This window comes from Syngnathoides biaculeatus, chromosome 13, assembly GCF_019802595.1.
Source record: "Syngnathoides biaculeatus isolate LvHL_M chromosome 13, ASM1980259v1, whole genome shotgun sequence".
NCBI classification, from domain to species: Eukaryota; Metazoa; Chordata; class Actinopteri; order Syngnathiformes; family Syngnathidae; genus Syngnathoides; species Syngnathoides biaculeatus.
The window spans coordinates 4,779,115-4,800,606 of NC_084652.1; the positions used below are offsets into that span (position 1 = coordinate 4,779,115).

General features: G+C 42.9%; 1 protein-coding gene across 1 annotated transcript in view; it reads left to right on the plus strand.

The window, feature by feature from the left end:
- Window positions 1–21,492, plus strand: part of b4galt2 (UDP-Gal:betaGlcNAc beta 1,4- galactosyltransferase, polypeptide 2) — a 100,813-nt gene that overhangs the window by 25,966 nt on the left and 53,355 nt on the right. The window lies entirely within an intron of this gene.

Here is a 21,492-nt window from a genome sequence, read left to right on the forward strand (position 1 = left end):
CAGCTGGTTTCACTCTTCCCACACACTTTAATTTTTATCTGATAGTTATAATTTTTTATCTGATTAAAATGTAAAAATATTACACCCCAAAATATGTGCATACAGAGAGTAGAAAATGCTGTTGTAGAATCTGTGTTGGATGCGTGCCTTTAAGAGACGGGACCTAACTGTGTGATGCGCGATTTCTGCGTGAGTGTCGAGGTGTGAGCTGTGGCCGACAGCAGGACCTGAGTTAGTGTGGTCACTGCTAGCTGTATTTGTGTTACTCCAGAATTTATTAAACAGATGAAAAGTGCATCACCTCTATTAACTGCAGATTTTCATGGTATAGTGAGTTTTTCGGGAGGAGGCACCGGAAAAGAGAGGAATGAAGATTAGCCAAAGTAAAACAGAATATATGTGCATGAATGAGAGGGGCGGTGGGGGAAGAGTGAAGCTCCAGGGAGAAGAGATGGCGAGGGTGTACGAGTTCAAATCCTTGGGGTCAACAATCCAGAGCAATGGAGAGTGTGGGAAGGAAGTGAAGAAACGGGTCCAAGCGGGGTGGAACAGTTGGGGGAAGGTGTCTGGTGTTCTATGTGCCAAAAGAATGTCCGCTAGGATGAAGGGCAAAGTCTATAAAACAGTGGTGAGGCCGGCCGTGATGGACGGATTAGAGAATGAAGAGACAACAGGAAGCAGAACTTGAGGTAGAAGAATTGAAGATGTTGAGGTTCTCGCTCGGAGTGAGCAGCTTGGATAGGATTAGAAATGAGCTCATTAGAGGGACGGCCAAAGCTGGATGTTTTGGAGACAAGATTCGAGAGAGCAGACTTCGATGGTTTGGACATGTTCAGAGGCGAGAGAGTATACTCATATTGGTAGAAAGGTGCTGAGGATGGAGCTGCCAGGCAAAAGAGCGAGAGAGAGGAAGACCAAAGAGAAGGCTGAGGGAGGACATGAGGACAGTGGGTGCAAGAGAGGAGGATGACACACTGTGGCGACCCCTAACTGGACAAGCCGAAAGGAAAAGGAGAAGAAGAAGAAGTGAGTTTTTCCGTGACGAAAGAGTGGATGCGTTCCGCAAAAAAATCTCCGATAAAGTGGGGGCACGGTCGGAGAAGTAGAACATAGTGGAGGATCACTAGCGGCAGACTCCCGAGAGCCAAGCTCCACACTAGAATCTGTAAAGGTCTCATCGTTCTTTAGGCGATGGTTTGATTGGTAAAGGTTCTTTCGATTGGTTGGAATAGATGAGTGATTAATCACGTGAAAGCGGTTGAGGCAAAAATTGAGTGCAATATTTAGCTGCGACCATCCACGTGCTTATAAAAAGTTTTCAGACGGGTTTGTCATTTACACTTAAGAAGAGTTGATTGAAGTTATGAACAGCCAAATAGCGAGTCCTTGATTTTTTTTTTTTTTTTCTCTCTTTTAAGCTGCCAGGTACTTTTATTCCCTTTTTTTTTTTTTTTTAAAGCCTTTGCAGTCTTTTTCCAATTAGCGGCAGAGCAAGCGTAGTTTTTCTGGCCTTAAATTGGATTCGGTACGAAGCGCAGTGTTGTTCCGTTCTCGCAGCGAGACGTCACAGCAGCATTGATGCCTGCCAAAAACAGTTTTTTCATTGATGACGGCAACATAAGCCAACGTGCGGAATCAAAAAAGGTTTGATTATGTTTACTCTGGATCTGTCTGGTTTTCTTTCATACTTGACTTTGGTATCAAACGAAGCCAGGGGTGTGTTTTCCGCGAACAGCGCCGGAGAATTTTTTTTTCAAGCGGCGCACATCAGACGACCGGCGGGGGGGGTGAAAGGCGTCGCTTATCTCGCCAGACATCACCTGCTGCTCTTTTGTTTTGCCGCCACTCCCCCGCCGCGTCCCCGCCGACACGCCCGCATCCGGCGAGCGGGTTCCGACTCCCCGCCGCGTCGTTGCAGATGTTTGCGCGGTGAACGTATACATTTCTGTAAACATGTGACTCTTTCAAGGTTTAAAGCGTCGATTGTGAGGCTGGGATCGGGATACTAAACTCGCTCATCGGTGATCGGCCCCAAAAATCTGTAAAGTCCTGAGCCTGTAAAGTCGAATAAATTCGACGACATAAAAATAAACTAGTTTTTGAATCCAGATATACTGTGCACGATGGCGACTGGGAGTAAATGTCTTTCAGTGACATCATTGATTGGATCAGCGAATCATCACGTCAACACCGATCAACAAAAGAATGCCGTTTCTCGGCCGATCCGATCGGGCTGATCTAATCGGTGTAAAGTTGAACAAAAACAAAAGTAGCTAATTCAAACAACAAAAGGAGAACTTAAAGGTCAACTGTCATGCCTATAAACATCCTAAAATAATGTAATCAAAAATACATATAATATTATTCACTTCACAATATCCATACGAAAAAGTAAATATGAGCGGACAGCGCGTCACCCATGCGCAAAGTTGCGGAAGTCACATTCGACATCCAAGTGGCAGCCATATTACCTGCATCGTCTGTTCATGATGTCACACCGGGACATTCGCCACTGAAAACATGCTGCGTCACCCACTATGGGACATGGAAGCTCTTTTCAAAGAAGAAAATATCTCACAATCGATTCAAGTAACCGGGCAATTTTATCCTATTGTTTTGAGCCATATTTCGATGATATGCGAACAACAGACTCCCAGACAGTATGTATGAGCCAGCCCGGCCGAAGCCGTTCCTGTCCGCGGGCGGCCCCTCGTCCGCTCACCTGCTATGGGACACGGAAGCGCTTTTCAAAGAAGAGAACATCTTACAATCGAGTGAAGTGACCGGGGCAATATTACCCAATCGTTTTGAGCCATATTTAGATGATCTGCGGCTCACTTCTGTCCCAGACAGTATGTATGAGCCAGCTCAGCCATAGCCGTGCCCCTCGTCCGAAGCCGTGCCCGGCGCTGATGGGTATAATGATACATTTAGCAGCCCTGACTTACGTGCGTGGATCTTTTGTTACATTCTGACAGCATTACGCGCCCCCCACCCCAACTATTATTATTATTTTTTACTATATACACAGACCTACCTATCATCTGGAACCCATGAAGCTGTCGTCCTTTGTACCCGTCCGATCCATTTTTCACGACGAACTAGGTCTCTTGGAAACTTGTGAAGGGTAAATCCATCCTCCCGAGTGTTCGAACAGTTTCCAGCAATACAACGAGCCGGCATTTTGGCTAACACGAAGCAACAAAGAGCTACTTTCCAGCAGGTAAAACTGGTATAAACACACGAGGCCGCCTGAGTGGGCGTCTGCTAACAACGTCACTTCCCGTTTCTTCTCCAAAACAAATCCCCCGAGAGGATTTTCATGGCGGGAGTGACAAAAAGCCATACACGCCAAAATCATGTTGTGTGGTGGGGAAAAAAAAACGGATGGGTCCATTCCGGCTGCTTGTTTTTTCATTGATAACGTACTCAAAATTATGCGTTTCATGATAGTGGCACTTTAATTACAGACAAACTTTACTTAATATTTCCATAATCGACCTGTTTTTAACAATATATATTAAAATACTGTTATGTAGATAAAAAAATTCTTGGACAATTGTGAAGCAGAAGGAAAATGTTTTGCATGTTGATCTGATAAGTCTCTTTGTTCTTTGCACTATCCTCACTGAAAATAAACCACGCGCTTTTCTTTCTTGCATCCGCTCCACGTGTTAATGAGCTTCAGACTCCTTTTTTCGGCTTCTCAATTTATTGGTCGCGCGCCCTGCAACCCGCGCAGAGGAGGACGAGCCGTCAGCCGAAGAGGTTTTCGGCACTCCCCAACTCTTCGGGCTGCACAGCGAACTCGAGATATGTTGGTATTCATCGCAGGCCCCGGGTGTGCTCTCGCAGCTCATGTCAATCTCTGAGAGAGAGAGAGAGAGAGAGAGAGAGAGAGAGAGATTTTTTTGTAGAAGGATGGTGGCAAAGTCATAGACGGTGGGAGAGAAGAGGAAGGAAGTGCAGGTGGAGAGGTGAGGGGGTGGGCTGCTTGGGACTTGGGGGGGGGGGGGGACCTACACACACATTCAGGCACACAAACACACTACATAATGGGTGGATGGAAGCCACTCATGGAAACAGCACCTGTCAGCTGGTGTTCTCCTGCAGCCAAGTGTGTGTGTGTGTGTGTGTGTGTGTGTGTGTGTGTGTGGTGTGTGTGTGTGTGTTGTGTGTGTGTGTGTGCGCGTGCGCGCGCGCAAACGTGTGTTTCTGGCGTGGTTACGAGTGAGCATGAGTGTGCAAATCATCTTTTCTTGCAATTGTGATGAAAATGTTTTATCCGGGCGGCACGGTGGGATCAGCCGGTAAAGCGTTGGCCTCACAGTTCTGAGGTCCCGGGTTCAATCCCGGACCGGCCTGTGTGGAGTTTGCATGTTCTCTCCCTCCCCCACACCCCCGCCACCCCCACCGTGCCTGCGTGGGTTTTCTCCGGGCGCTCAGGTTTCCTCCCACATTCCAAAAACATGCAACAATAATTGGACATTCTAAATTGCCCCTATGTGTGATTGTGAGTGCGACTGTTTGTGTGTCTCCATCTGCCCTGCGATTGGCTGGCATCCACTTCAGGGTATACCCCGCCTCCTCCCCGTTGACAGCTCGGACAGGCTCCAGCACTCCCCGCGACCATCGTGAGGATAAGCGGCAAAGATAATGGATGGGTGGATGTTTTATCCATTCATTTTCCGAGCCGCTTATCCTCACAAAGGTCACGGGAGTGCAAAAGCTTATCCCAGCTATCTTCGGGCGGGAGGCCGGGTCCACCCTGAACTAGTTGCAGGGCACATTGAGACAAACAACCAATCACATTCATGATAACACCTAGGGACAATTTAGAGCAGGGCTCAGCAACCTTTTTGAGACTGAGGGCTACTCCGTGAGCAGCGATCGTATGATGACGCTACGTGACCTGCTTGCGGCAAATTTCAGACTCAGTTCATTACACGTACATAAAATATTTTCGTTTTAATTTATTGTAGTAAATGACATGACAGGTATTTTAAAAATTTTAAGTCACATAAGCAAGTCAGATTCAGAATTTAAAGCACAAATAATAGTAACAATTTGTGGCCTATGGCATTTTTAGAACATACCTCGCGGGCTACCATTCGCCCACGGGCACTGCGTTGGTGACCCCTGAATTAGAGTCTTCAATTAATGCATGTTTTGGGGATGTGGGAGGAAACCGGAGTTCCCGGAGAAAACCCACACAGGCACGAGGAGAAGATGCGGATTGTACACAGGCGGGTCCGGGATTGAACCCCGGGTCCTCAGAACTGTGAGGCCAACGATCTAACCAGATGTTTATGTCGTTTGATTAATATGTTTTCACACACTTTAATTAGTCTGAGATGTTGTGCGCATGCTGCTGTTTTTGCTCGCGTAGAGTAAATAGATGCTCAGACATTAGCACTGCTCTGCAATTTAGCTTAACTTTTGGCTTTGACGTGTTAATGCGTCGCTGTAGTAGACGTTCGCCTAGCTGTCAAATCGTGGCCAGAGAAACTTAGTGTTCTGACACTATTATGTAAATTAGCTTTTTGTGTATCATTCCTTATCAATCTAAAATATGCACACAAATGTCAGCCCGAATTAGCTGATCTGACTCCTCGTGTTTGGAAGAACAGCATGATCTTGAGCCGGCTTATTAAATGACACATTAAGTTTGATGCCGTTGTTGTCAAAACACAACTTTTTATTGTAACATTACAAATGCGTATGTGAGCTCTTGTCAAAGCATGCCAGCGTAAAGATGAGATTCTAGTTTACCGTCACTATATCTCCTTCCCGTACCTCCTGTAGTGTTTTCTCTCCCAGCATGCCTCTGTGCAGCAAGCGCCGCTGCGCTTTAAAAAGCTGGCGGGCAAGGGTTGCTCCATCGCCCCATGTCGCACTGCCTTCTATCCCGCTGTCACCCAGCCAATTAACTTTTTAAATTAGCGCATTAAAAAAAAGGCGCCCGTAGCCACCTTTTCATCGTTGTTAAGAGTAAGCCAACCTTTTGTTGAGTCGGCTCGTGGCGCTTCCCTCCGAGGTTTTAACTTATGCAGAGGACCCACACGCTGTCTGCCTCGCTTATTTGTTAAATTAGAACATCTACGTGGGCTAAGCCCCGGTTTGCAACGGTGTTAAAGGATGCCATTGCGAGAGTAAGGGTGGCTCATTCGGAATGAAGGATTGGGCATGTCCAGATCGCTATTAGCTTCTAGCTAGTTTGTCGCTCACCCACACAAAATCAAATAGTCAACAAAGGTAGAGTTTCTCACAAGAACTTGTTACAGCTCCTCATCAAAACTGTGCGCCAGGCTTTAGCTTTTTTGTTGACATGGGACACAATCTTGAAGAGACATTGAAGTCCAGGCTGCCAAATGGTCACGTTACATGCTGAAGCTAGCCGCTAGCTATAGCCATTTTTACCAGACAGTATCTGACATCATTTCAAAGCAAGACGAGCTTTTCTACCCTAAAGTAAAGAGCACTTTGATGACCTATCTAGCTAGTCGTCACTTATCAAAGGTAGTCAGGTAGATGAGTTGTTAAGGTTGGAAATTGTGTTGAAAGACGGAAAAAACGTAGATTGAATCATCGTCATGAGACATTGAAATCCAGGGTTGTACTGAGTCCTCAGCAAATCTCATAAAAACTCATATTTTTTTATGTTTTACCTTTTTTTTTTTTTGGCTTTATTGTAACGGTTATTGAAGAGAAGTTCAGGCTGATCACTACTCCTGTTAGCTGCTAATGCTATCTTCTAGCTAGCTAGCTAGCCAGCGGCTTACACGTGTGATCACTTTGTCGTCAGTTGTAGGTTTTGAATGATCACGCACAGTACTGGAAAGGCTGTGATGTGACTAACGTTAGTTGCTAACGCTAGCTGCCGGGTAGCTAGAAATTGTACAAAAGCTTGAAAGTTAAACCGTCATGCGTGAGACTTCAGAAAACTGTGCAACAGAATATCTTAGCATTAAATCCTTAACTCAATATGGAGCTTTATGTTTGAGTTTAATTTTGAATACTTATCGTAAAACGTTGAAGTCCAGGCGGCTAACCGATAATGTTCTCTGTTAATGCAAACTGCCAGCTGGGTGGAAGCTAGTAATTTTCCACATTATAACTGTACATCTTCGTGTTCATCAAGAAATATTAGCTACTTTCGGCCTCTCAATCGAGGCATTTTAAGGCACACATTGTGGAAAGAAGCTATCACTTTAAGCAATAAAGAGCCCTCTTCTTGATTCCATAATTGCAGCCATGAATTTGCCTGAAAACAACCTTCTCCTCCTCTCTACGTTGCCGCGCTGTAATTTTTCCACCCAAAGGAGAGTTAGCATGAATTATTTCTTCTCTTTCTATTTCTGTTGCAAACTTCCTCACTGTGCGACTGTGTGTATTGCGCTACCACCGCTGGGCAGCACGGTGGAAAGTGATTTTCATGTGTTCCTCACAGTTTGGAGGATCTGGGTTTGAATCTCCGCTCCGGGGTGTTGGCGTGTTTGTTTCCACCGATCAAAAATGTAGCCACTTTGTAGTCACAGTATGTTTTTTCTCCCATTGTGACTGTGAAAACTGCATAAATCTATAGTCAGCTCAGTATGAGTGTACAGCCGTTGTTCAATTTTTCTTATGCAAGAATTTGTTAAGAAAAAAGCTTTTGGCTGATGTAGTGAGTTTTGGGGGTTAACAAACGTGGTCACGGCTGCTCTAAAACAACACTGGGTCAGCAGAGCGTCATGTAAGATTAACTCCAATTGTGCTTTACGTGTATTGGCTCACGCTGGTCATGTTCGACGATAAAATTAGCGCATCAGCCTGCCAGCATGCGAGAGCCTGAAGTCGGCGCCAACAAATGAACCAAAACGATGTCATTATTCACGCCGGGGCCCCGTTCGGAGTGTTTACGTGGGCCGTCACGCCTCCCGGATTAGCATTGTGAGAGATTGGATGTGGATTAGTTAAAAGGATTATCAGTGGCTATTCAAATAAAAACGCAGTTTGTGTGAAGACAACCACTGGATGTTGTCCGCGGATGGAATTAGCAACCGTCTCAGGAACCGGCATAGGCCTCGCGTCATTTCAGGCGCAATGAGGAGAGGTGAGGCGCGGCGTCAAATATCATCTTTCTAATGTGCTCTAAATACGCACTCCGGGGAAATTAGTTCGAGAGCGATTAGCAGATTGCTGTCTTCTATATGGAGGATTTCATGTTTAAGAATTCATTTTATGAAAACGATAAACATTTGTGGGGTTTGCACTTGATTGCTCTAGTCGGTTCATTAATTGCGAGATGGGGAAAAGTCGTGGCTTTTTATGCTCCTCAGTTGAAAAACCAAGTTGAAACCTTGAAGACATTGTGGGTGCAAGACATTGGCACGGAACCAATAACCTTCATTTTCAGAATTTATGAAGTTGAGGGCATTTCCATCCTCAAAACTGACTGTGTTTTCCTCATGGTGTAAATATCTGACTTACTGACATACTACCGAACTAAAATCACATGCGCTAGATACTAAATTCCAATGGACCTTTCCGATGGCGATCTTAAGCTCCGCCCCCTTAGCCAGGTCCCACAAGCTTCTAAAATGGCGACTGAACAGAACATGTTTGAAGTCGATTCTCTATCACGTATTCCAGATAATATTTGGGTATGTTTTTTGCCAAATGCGTCAGACTTGTCCAAGAGCGTTCTACAGAGAGGTCTCAACTATTTCACGCAAGGATATGTACACGGAATTAAGATTTCGGACGGAGCAGGACGCAATGTCGGAGTTACAGCGAAGCGTTGGCGATCGTGCGCTCTTCCGCAAGCCTTAATCCATCGTAGACACTTCGTCAACTGTGTTTTAGGCTTTGGAAAATGAATCAAGCGGGCCCCTTGTAACCTAGCAGGATATCTTTCACCAGAATTGCACATCTGAGGACCATTTTCTTCATAACATTAACTTTTCCAAGCGCACGCTACTGACAAGCAGCATTGCTTGTGGGACAATACGGCGAGAGGGGCGTGTCCAGCCAGCGGTGAAGACCATGCAGCTATCTGATTGGCTATTATTGTACGAGTGATTGACAAGTCGGAAAGGTCCATTGTAAACTTATATGTGCGGGCCATGGTGGCGACGTTTGATGATTTGCTGTTGACCATGAAACTATTAACATCACAATTCCCACCGTACCATTCAAAGAATTTGGCATTTCCACTGTATTTGATGTGTCGGATGAATTGATTCACTTTTGGGTTTGCTCTTGACTCAGTATTGTTGCTTTTTATTTATTTATTTAATTAATTAATTATTTCAACCATTTTTTTTTTTTAAAACACCACTAGTTTTGATTTGCTTTCAAAGTGTGATGTGTTGCTTTAAAATAAGATTTAAGATCCAAATTACTGTAGGCTGGCCTGAATTATTATTATTATTTTTTTTTTTTTTCGGGCCTTAGCGGAGGGCACCTCCCAATTTAAGTGCCAATCTAGTTAATGAGGCATTTGGACTGCAAATGAAGAATAGATTGTACAAGAGCTCAAGAGTAGCAGTCAATAGCATCAGGCATGGACTTCTTTGTCCCTCACACACACACACACACACACACACACGCACTATGAAAAATCAATTCGTAGCGAACAACCCAGCCCCCCCCCCAGCTCCAAGCTACTGCTGACTGCCAGTTTGTGTCTTCGAGGTATGCCCCGCTGATCAAATAAGTTAAATATTGATGCTTTTTGTGAGTTTTTCTTGACCTAAAAAGTAGTAACCTGCCTCAAGTCAGTTAAAGAATACAAAACGTTTAAAAAAAAAAAATAATTAACGAGGCCAAAATTTGTATGTAGATTATGTATTGTTTTTGTAAACTTAAACCAAAGTACTTGATTACTGCTTTTCAGGAAAAAAAACTTTGGTCATTGACTAGGAGAAATGGTACAAATTTGCTTCATAAAGAAAAGGTTAAAGAATTGCTTTTCTTTCGTGTATTTACCTCGGTATGTAATTTACCCGAAGTTTACGACTAACGTTTGTAAGAAATTAAAGCCGCAAGCAACAAAACGCCCACGCGCTTTATTTTTCCGAGTGAATCCACAAAATAATCATCAAATTTGGATGCCATGTTCTGCCCACATTCGATGCTGGAGGCTGGGGGGGAAAAAAAAAAAAGTTTTGTAATTTAGCGTTTGCCATCAGTCTTGGTCGATCCAGGCTTCCGACTAGAATTCAGTTGAGCAAAATCCCTTATCTGTGTTCTTCAAAGTATGCCGACCCCCACGAAATGTTCCCACAAATGATTACTTCAAACTAAAACGTCTGACTTCCTGTTCAGTGTCAAACATCAGTTTTTGAGACTTTTACATGTGTCCTCTTATGATAGACGTGTCCACTAAGCTTTGATCGGTTGAAGTAGTGCGAAGGGCTAATATTTTTCAAACTTTACGGGGTTCATTACAGGCCTGCTGAGCCCCCCCCCCTGCCGATCACAGTCGCTTGACAGTCACATCAGATGTCGTTTCATCTGGAATTAGCTCGCTGGGGCGATGTTGACAGTCGTGCTCCGCGTTTGGTCGCCGCTGACGGTGAAGGGGTCAGATGAGGCCGGAATGCTTGATTTAGAAGCCACAAAGCCCAAAAGAGCTTCTCCAAGCCTTTGAGTCTCAGCAGGTTTACGCTTCCTATTGGCTTTTATATTAAGTGTGTGGTTTTGAAGCAAACCGGATGATTTTTGAGTGTTTTGACCTTGCTGAAAAGTCCAACAAATCCCCTTCATTAATCTTCCGTACATCTTCTGGATGTATCACGTAAAAGTGTAGTTGATTTAGTCCAGCACTCCGTAGTCAATTTTTCTCCCCTCTTTCAGCCAGTTATTGAGAAAAAAATAGGCTTTTTTAATACTAGAACTGTTAAATTAAATTTTTCTTTGCATACAGTACTCCCTCTGTTCTCTCTTTTGTTCTCAAATCGGTTATCGAATGAAAAGTTTTAGATTTTTTTTTTTTTTTTTTTGCTTCTGTTTTCGAACGAAAATCGGTACTCGAACGCCCGCAACAAAACCTGGAAATAACAGAACGCGCGCGGCCAGACCAGCTGACCCACCCACGACGCGCTTTGTTATTGTCAATTCGAATGAAACCCCGAAAAAAAAAAACCTGGAAATAACATAACTCGCGCGGCGGTTGATTCAGTTTTCCAACAAATCGGTTTTCGAACAGCCTTGTAGAACAGATTGTGGTCAAGAACCGATGCTCTACTGTACTTGTATATTGTGTTTACATTATCAATCTGTCCATCCGGCTATGCATCCATTCTGTACCACTTGTCCTCATAAGGGTCCTGGGTGAGTTGGATCCTATCACAGCTGAGTTTGGTTGAGAGGTGGCGTACACCGTTAACTCAATCACAAGGCGTTTATCCATCCATCCATTTTTCCAAGTCGTTTATACTACAATATATTACAGTGTTACAAATAACTGCTCAGCAAAGAGACGGCCATGGGGTGGCCTCTGCCGGTGGGGAAACTACACAGCTTCGGCGGCCGACGGCAGTTAGCACTTTGGTATTTATTGACCTTAAACAGGAGGATCCACATCCCCCCAACACGGAGTGGCGATCCTGGATAATCTGAGCTATATTCCGTTGAGCTCTTGGTACATCTACTGGTTCTGATGCTGCGTTCAGTCCTAGTTTTAGAAATATAGCAACTCCTGCTGACTGTCTTTACAGAAAAATCACAAATAGAATTGGTCTTCCCATTTTCTACGCAGTTCTGACTGGCATCTGCTGTGTAAAAAGACCTCCAAAATCCCCCAAATTACTTCCCAAATTCATCATCTAACCCTGGTAGCGAGGTAACTTGATAATTTTGTAACCATTTTTCTTCCAACATAATCGCTAAATGTAGTGCAGGTACAAGCGACAACCTGTGGAAACACGAGCCTGCCAGCTCTGGTGAATTATGCTATATTAGTTCCTGAAAATGCAGGATTTGTGCCATGACAGATGCAGAATCGTGAATAGCCATTGTTTTGCACAATTAGGGACGAAAAGCCAGCTCAGAAGTGCTCAGCATGGAAAATACCAAACTATACCAACCAAAGCCAACACCCCCCAAAAAAAGAATAAAAAAATTCTCTTTGGCAGAAGTGGCGATTATCATTCCAGACTTCACCCACCAGTGGAGCAAGAGGCTGTAAGTCATCGCACATCCTACCTGGCCGCCTACGTAGATGCTCCAGTTCTTGGAACTATTAAATATCCCAAAATAGCCTCATGTGAAAGATCCTCTGTACTAAGTGGCATTCCCACTAACGATCAAGAAGGTATCAGCAACTGACGAAAGACGCAAGATATAAGCAGACACGTGTCTGTGGCAGAACACTCACGTGTAGCGGCAAACTGTGACACCCCCCTCCCTACCCCCCCCCCCTGTACTCACTGCCTATACTCCTTTTGTGTTGAATTGTTGTTGAATTACAGTTTCAAAGAACAGTCCCTTCAGAGGCGTAAGAGTCGAGCTGTAATTTATTCGCCTGAGGCTTTCAGACAGAGCTCATCCGAGCAGGATAACGCGCTGTCCGCTGCCCAAGTTCACGCTTTAGCGTGACGGCGACAATCGCTTTCAACACAGAGGGCCGCGTGCAGCGAGTCGACCTGCGAATTCGCCGGGATACGAAATAGTATCAGATGGGTAACAGAAGTGGGTTGTGGCAAGCTGCAACCAGAGTGTGAAATTTAACACCCAAGACTCACCGCCCACGCCGCTTTTGTGTCTCTATCCCACTAACGTTCCCATGCATCGAATTCCTCAACGCACAATGGACTTTTCCGACTGGCGATCTTCAGCTCCGCCCCCCCCTTAGCTACAGTTGCCATATCCCACAATCTTCCAAAATGGCGACTGAACAGAACAGGTTCGAGGTGGATTCTCTATCGCGTATTCCAGACAACATTGCGGTATGTTTTTTTGCCAAATGCGCCAGACTTGTGCAAGAGGGTTCTACAGAGAAGGTTCAACTATTTCACGCAAGGGTATGTACATGGAATTAAGATTTTGGACAGAGGACGACGCAATGTCAGAGTTATAGCGAAACGTTGGCGATCGATGCAAAAAAGTTTGACGCCTCACAAACTTCATATTGAAATCCAACAGGATAAAATAGAGGAATTGTACTGCGCATGTAAAGCAGGGCGAGTACTTTTTACTTGGAAGGATCACGAGTAATATCATTGTAGTCTTTATAAGTGAGTGGGTGTATTCATTTGATTTGGCTCGTAATGGAACCCAGTGCTCTGTCTTAAAAGTCCGATGTGAAAGAAATAGACATTTCTCTTGCATGACTTAGCGCATTTACCTATCCCTAACCTGACTCTTCGACATAAAACATGAAACACTTCATTCATCAGGTCAGTGATCCACTAACAAAGTGAAAGTTGTTCTCTTGAAATGTATAAAGCGCTGACAACAATTCAATCAAACTCAGAGAAGATACTTCTCCCACACTTACTTTCGAACATAAAGACTTGTGTTTGTTGATATTGTTCACATTTAGTTGTACGTGCGCTCTTCCGCGAGCCCTAATCCATCCTAGACACTTCGTCAACTGTGGAAAATGAATCATAACCTAGGCGGTTATCTTTCATCCGAATTGCACGATGAGGACCATTTTCTTCGTAACATTAACTTTTCCAAGCGCACGCTACTGACAACCAGTATTGCATGCGTGACAATATGGCGTGAGGGGCGTGTCCAGCCAGGGGTTAAGACAATGCGGCTATCTGATTGGCTATTATCGTACGAGTGATCGACAGGTCGGAAAGGTCCATTGGTTCCGATGTCTGTCGACCCGCAAATCTGCAGCTTTCCGACGTCGTATTAGAGCAGGGACGCCACGACCACGGTACAAAGGTGAACACTCGGGAATGACTGCCCAGACCTCTTTGTTTCAAAAGCAATTGTCGCCGTGGCAGATGTCACCACACGTGAAACGATCCGAAAGCGCGAACCCGCATCGGCTTTGTGAATGAACAGCGCGCGTTGTCGTGTTCCGTCTGAAAGAGAGAGAGGCAAATAAAATGCTGTTACACCTCTGATGTGCCAATTTGCTAGGAAGGCGGTGTGAAAGGGGCTAATAATAGTCCCAATTGTCTTGTGTATTCAGGTGCTGCTCTTAGTTATTCCCATATGGTGATGTTTTTTTTTTTTCCTCTCCGTTGTTGTACAGTGTAGGAGGGAAGCTTAAATGGTTTGTCACCTCTTCCTACGTCTCCTATTGTGACAGATGAGTTTGCCTCGCGCCGCCGTTCCATCGCTCAATCAGCGTGACGAGCAGCTTAGTTTAACCAAAAAAAAAAAAAAGGTATTTTAACGAGAGAGAGGAAACTTTGCATTCATCTCACTGGCTGCTGTCTGCGATCCATTCTGGTGAATTACCTGTATTTAGGTCAGGCCTTTATTTCTCCCTCTCTTTTTCTCCCTCCGATGTGAGGCGAGCGTACGCTTTAGGCACGGATTGGGTCCACGCCACGAGGGACGCAACTCCCTGGAAACCAACCCCGCTGATCGGTCGCAGCCATTGGTAACGGTCGGAGGCACGTTTGCGACGGGAGACGGTTGATTATTGTTTGGTTCCAGTCCAGCTTGTTGTTTGCTCACAGCCACAGCCTATAAGGTGGCTCGTATCGTCCATTGAGCCAAATTTCATGGATGGATTTCACAGATGTTTTGGAAAGATTATCTTGAGCAATTATCCTGTCGTGTCGGATGTGTTGAGCGATTTCTCATGCGTGATCTGCTCCGGAAACGGTCTGGGCTAACAGGTTTAACGTTTATCACGGCAAATCCTTACGAGGACACAAATAAAGGAGTGAATGGTTGTGTTGAGTGTTTGTAGAACACGTCTCACAAGTCATTGGCCACAAAAATAATGAGGCCACCTCGGTGGAGGGAGCTTAATTTTTCTTTTTCTCTTTTTCTATTACCAGACAAACGAGTTTCTAATTTCACAATTTTTCAAAGGTCTTTCACTATAGACATTTAAGCTTACAGTTGGCCTACCATATCATCTTTTTTAATCATTTTTAAATTCTTTTATTAAACCGTTCAGATTTTCACATTTATTCAATTTTTTTTAAATTTTTATTTCATTGTTTTTTTTTTTACTACTTGACTTTGCATATTTACCTTTTTTGCCATTTAAAATATATATACAGTATGTTATTCATTTTTAAGAATTTTGTTTTTTCCCCTTTCCACATTTACCTTCTATTTTTTATTTATCTACTACTACTACTAATAATAATAATAACAGTAACAAAATTAATAATAATACTTGCACCCCAACTACTAATACTACTACTAGAATGAGTTTTTTACTACTTGACTTTAGATATTTATTTTTTTAATTCCTTATTTGTATTTTTTGGCTTTTAAAATATATACAGTATTTTATTAATTTTTAAGGGTTAAGATTTCCTCACTCCCCCCCTTTTCCACATCTAGTTTCTATTTTTTTTTCTACTACTACTACTAATATCAACAATAATAACATTAATACTAATAATACTTTCACCCCAACTAGAGTTTTTTTTACTACCTGACTTTGGATATTTATATTTTAATTCCTTATTTGTATTTTTTTTCCATTTAAAATATATATACAGTATGTTATTAAATTTTAATGATTGAATTCTTTTCCTTTTTGTACTACTTGACTTTGGATTTTTATTTTTTTAATTCCATATTTGTATTTTTTGGCATTAAAATACATACAGTATATTAATTATTAAGGATTTAGATTTTTTTCCACATCTAGCTTCTATTTTTTTCTTCTACTACTACTACTAATAATAACACTAACAACATTAATAATAACACTTGCACCCCTACATCTAATACTACTACTAGAGAGTTTTTTACGACTTGACTTTAATATTTATTTTTTTAATTCCTTATTTGTATTTTTTGCCATTTAAAATATATATACAGTATGTTATTAATTTTTAAGGATTGAGATTCCCCCCCCCTTTCCACAGCTAGCTTCTAATTTTTTCTTCTACTACTAATATTAACAGTAACAACATTAATAATAATATTTGCACCTCTACTAGAGAGACGTTTTTATGACTTTGGATATTTTTTAATCCCTTATTTGTAATTTTTGCCATTTAAAATATATACAGTGTTATTAATTTTTAAGGATTGAGATTTTTTTTTTCCCCTTTTCCACATCTCGCTTCTATTTTTTCTTCTACTACTGCTACTATTAATAATAATAAAAACAGTAACAAAATTAATAATAATACTTGTACCCCTATTACTAATCCTACTACTAGAGAGAGGGATTGCGGGTTAAGATTTAAAAACAATCCCTATGCGTGCACTTTGCATGACAGCAGGAAGTTCTCGACCTCTCTGTTGTGACGCGAGTCCATTTTTTGGGGTGAAAACCATCTGCTTCGGAATGAACTCGTCGGGCGTGGATGCAGGGTCTGCCTCCCGGCGCTTTGGACCGAGACGTGACCATCTGCACGTTGTTCCCGCGCTACCACTCTTTTGTTTCTACTTTTGAGTTATTCATCACACTCGCAAATGCAACAAAAATGGTCCCGTTTTAAACTTTTATGCCTTTTTACTTTTATGCGTACGCTCTTTTCCCCTGCTTGTAGACATTAATCTGTGTGGAGGGGAAACAACATGAAATCAGCGAAGCATATTTAATCTTTTATATTGTGCGAGTGTGTGCGTGCGTTTGTGTGTTAGTTGTTCAATTTAAAATCCTCAAGGCGCAAAGCGAGCCATTAATCACAGCCAGCGTGTTTATTTTAAATAATCACAAGCCCAGATTTTCGCAATGGTAGCCTGCACAAAGGATCCTCCCCGCTACGTTTGATATCGTAATTAAATGTGAGCGCGCGAGGAAGAAGACGAATGGAGGCAGCCAGGTTGTTTTATGTTGCCGCTGTGAAGAACAAAAAAGACCAATATGAACGCGAAAGACTCGCAGTCAGTTATCATTATTGTCTGCCGCTCGTGTTCGCAGGCACTTAATTGCGGGAGTTTATAAGTGGTGGGACTCCATCCGTCCAACCTGGTGTTCATTGCTTATCAGTCAAACTGTTGTCCATCTTTGCATCATCCGTCCGTCCATCCATCCATCAGCTCTACCACGGATTGTTTACCAGGTCTCGAGAGATTTCCGTTGTGGCTTTCTTTGTTTTGTTCTCTTTTTGCGCGGATCAGCACTACTAAATCAGTGATGTCACATTTATGCAAACATCTCACTTCAGATTCTTTGCAAGATGCTGAAGTAGCATTCATCTCTCTGCCGTCTTCACACCGGTCCCGCAAAAGCGCCCATATGTGCTATTTTTAAGACTTACTTTTTGTCTTTCCCCCACCCCCCCACAATCCGTCAGTTGTCTCCTTTTAAGACAAGCTGTTCTTCCTGAGCCTTCACGACAAACCACAAAGTTGTCACTATGAGGTGTTTACAGTACAGAGACATAGTGATGTATTTCTGGCATTTAAATATCAGCCGTGTCAGCATCACATTTAGATTTCCCTCTTTCCGTGCTGCCACGTGACATGTTTTATTCAATAGACTTGAGTTTTTCTTTTCTAAGAATCCCAGCTAGGTAACCAAATATTCAGACCGCATCCTCGGTCATGCGCATACACCTGAAGTGGTGCCTTATGATGGTACAAGTTGAATTCTTTCCCTGGGCACACTTCAGTCACTCTTCCAATAATAGCCAATCAGATAGCCGCCTTGTCTTAACCTCTGGCTTGACACGCCCCTGCCGCCATGTTGTCCCACAAGCAATGCTGGTTGTCAGTAGTGTGCGCTAGGAAAAGTTTATGTTACGACGAAAATCGTCCTCTGATGCGCTTGAGGAACGTGCAATTCTGATGAAAGATATCCGGCTTGGTTGATTAATTTTCCAAAGCTTAAAACACATTTGACGAAGTGTCTACGATGTATTAAGGCTTGCGGAAGAGCGCACATACAACTAAATGTGGATAATATCAACAAACACAGGGCTGTATGTTCGAAGGTAAGTAAGGGAGAAGTAACTTATCTGAGTTTGATTTGAAATATTATCAGTGTTTTATACGTTGCGGGAGAACAACTTTCACTTTGTTAGCGTATCACTGAGCTGCTGATTGGAGTGCGTCATGTTTTACACTTTTTCACTGTGCTAGCGTGTTGCTGCTGTGTTACTGGCCCGTCTCAGTGATTTTTACCTGTAAGTATTTTTTTTGTTTGTAATCGGCCCTGTTAGCACCGTGCTAGCGTTAAAGTCTTTCTGTTTACCGTCTTTCTTTGTAAATATCTTGTGTTTCAATGTGGGCACTTGCGACTTTTACGCAGCTTCGGCATATGTATGTACCAAATGGTATTTGCTTTACAAATGTACTGGGTGAGGCTTCTAACCAGGTGCGCTCTGTAGGCCGAGAATTACAGTATTTTCATTTTAGACATCATGTTAATGGAGGTTCATGCCCTGTATTCTGAATAATTAAGACATATAACATTCAATTTGGAAGTATTCACTTTTATCAATCACCACTACTCCGATCAGTTAACGCTAAGCAACATTTTTTGCGTTTGACTCATAAATTGGGAATAACTAACCCTAATAATAATAAAAACCTAACCTGAACAAGAAAAACAGATGGCATTTTCCAATTCAGCAATGCAAAATTGTCATAAATGAAAAGAAAACGCATGAACAACCCGATGTAATTCAGCAGTTATTCATGACAACTGCCCGCCCACATTTGAAACAAGTGGCCACGTATGAAAACTCCCTATAAGTCCAGTTTCTCTTCAGAGGTCAGACATTTTTGATTTCCTAGTTTCCTGGAACGCAGCATACTCTTAAGAGAGCAGCAGCAGCGGATGACTTTTGGATCAATACTGATGATGTCTTCTCCCCGGTTGCCTCCCTTTTCTTCTCCTCGCTAGTCTAAAGTCAACCTCGATGTCCTCCCTCAGCGATCTATTTTTCAACCTTTCAAACTGCCCCCCCCCCCCCACCTCCCGCGCCTCCTTGCGGGACCTTTAGAGCGGCGGCAGAGTAGAAATAAATGGCCTCGATGTCGTTGGAGTCCGATAGACTCTGCTTGTCGGGAGCTTTCAACCCAGCGGGGAGGCAAAAGTGCCGTTTGTTACATCAGTTTAATCAGCTCCCAGTTGAGATTTTTGTGTGTACGTGTGGGTGTAAGTGTGTATTCGTGTCTGCGTGCTTTGAGAAACCTTCAGCTAACTTCTAGATTTTGCTCACCGCTGGACTCCGAAGGCATAAATGCAATAAAAAGCGGGGAAGTGTGTCGTTGTAACGTGTGCCGGCACTGCTTTTGCATGCTAATTAGCTTGTTAGCCGGGTAGCTCCGCGCGGGACATCATTGCCATCATTGCAACGACCCACTTGAACTTCGTTTCGCTCCACGGTTCCGTTTGGTCAGAGAGAACGAATCAGTCTTTGCATATCAATTATCATCAATTCATCGCATCTTGAGTTAATATTATATATTTCGAGCACTAGCACTATGTCCTTTGGAAATCTTGGACGCTCTAAGCCATATGAATGGTTTTCAAATTTCCTAACGGTTATTAATTTTTAAAAGTGTTGAATTGCGATCTTTCTTGCTTAAAATTTGTCAAAAAAATTGCAGTTATACATAAAACGAAGTTTTTAATAAAACAATTTTTGAAAATTCCATATTCATCCCATTAATACAGGATCCAGTTTGGTCCTGTACCAATACAATCTTTAACATTTCATTGTCAACTAATTGAGTGCGGTTGTTTGTCTCGCCATGCGACTGGCTGGCGAGTTGACACTCCCAGCGACCCTCGTGAGGATAAGCGGCAAAGAAAATGGTTGGCTGGATGGATAAATGGAATTTGGGTGTGTTTAGCTGCTTTGCTTTGTTTAAGAAACAGTTGAAGCTCCAAGCTCAAGCCAAATTGTGACTCAAAATACAGACCAAAAAAAAAAATCAACCAAGCGACAGCTCGCAATCTGAAAAACTCACAAGTTGAGACACTCCAAAGTGAATTGTGTTGCCATTAGTGTCGGATTAGAGTCCGTATGTAAGAAAATGTCTAACTTCATTGGGCTTTTCTTTGAAAAGTTCACTCGGTTATAAACTAATTCAAATGCGTGGTTCAGCCTCGCGACTGGAATGATAAGTGTGTGTGTGTGTGTGTGTGTGTGTTGTGTGTGTGTGTGTGTGTGTGTGTGTGTGTGTGTGTGTGTGTGTGTGTGTGTAGTGGGTTATGTGTGTGTGAGTGTTCAAGTCCTTTCTGGTGACATTCTACACTTTCTCATAGAAACTCATTCAAATTCAGTTTTCTGCAAGGGTGCACAGCTACTAAAATAATAAGACGCGCTATGGCCCTGTATTAATGATGAAATGCCCCTTGAAGTGTATTTTGTATTGTGTATTTATCTTATTCCCAATAAAAACATTATGTAAACACAGCGGTCATTAAAGGCTACAAAAAGGTAATATATGACAGTCCGTCAACGTTTCATTGTTGCTACTCGGCAACAGTGTTAAAATATGGTCGCCCACAGCAGACGAGGTGCAATTACTCTTTGTCTACTGTCATCATCAGCAGTATTATAATTAATCCACGTTAATTATTTCCCCAAAGACTTGAGTCATCTTCATTATGGAGGAGCCACTTTATTTCCAGGGGAGATCTCGTCATGTTGCGATTATCTGCGCATGAACTCGTATGTCGAGTAGTCCCCCCCCCCATCACACATATTATCCTCTCATCTTGTCGATCTGACATTGTTGTTTATGTGGGAAATAGCTCCTTTTCAATACAGGCAATTTGTGTGCGTCTGTGGTTGTGTAATTGAATTCACATGACATGTTATGAAAGCTCCCAAGGACTGTTTGCGTTCCCCTGATTGTGTGTCCCGCCTTTGTTTACCTTTTTGTTGACAGACGTTTTGGAATTTTTAATGCGCGACAGCTGCGGCCGACTCAAACGGGGGCGTCGGTTTTAACGATCGTGGGTCTTTAAACGTCCATTTAATTTCATTTCAAGGAGACATTATGCTTTTTTAACGAGGGGAAATGTCTTTAATTTTTACCAAAGTACAGTAACAATTACGGCTGAAATCCGCCCGTTTTCATGAAAATCTGCCACCCGGTTAGTTTTTTCTGTGAATGACGGTGAAGCCGAGTCTGAAATACTGCAATTGACAGACATCCCCTTAATGTTTACATTTTTTATAACAAATCCTCCATTATTGGTGGTTTAATTGGAACGGATTAATGGGATTTCCATTCATTTGCAGGTTAAAAAGATGATTTGAGATACAACAAGGTCACCACTGTATAACCATTTTGGAGGAATTATCCGTTACGCTCGGGTTTTTTCTCTTCCTACTCCCCCTAAATCGAGCTGCGCTAGAATCCCAACACCTTTGTCCATGCATTGCGTCTTTATTAATAGATTTTCCTTCCTGTCCAGCCCCCCCGCAC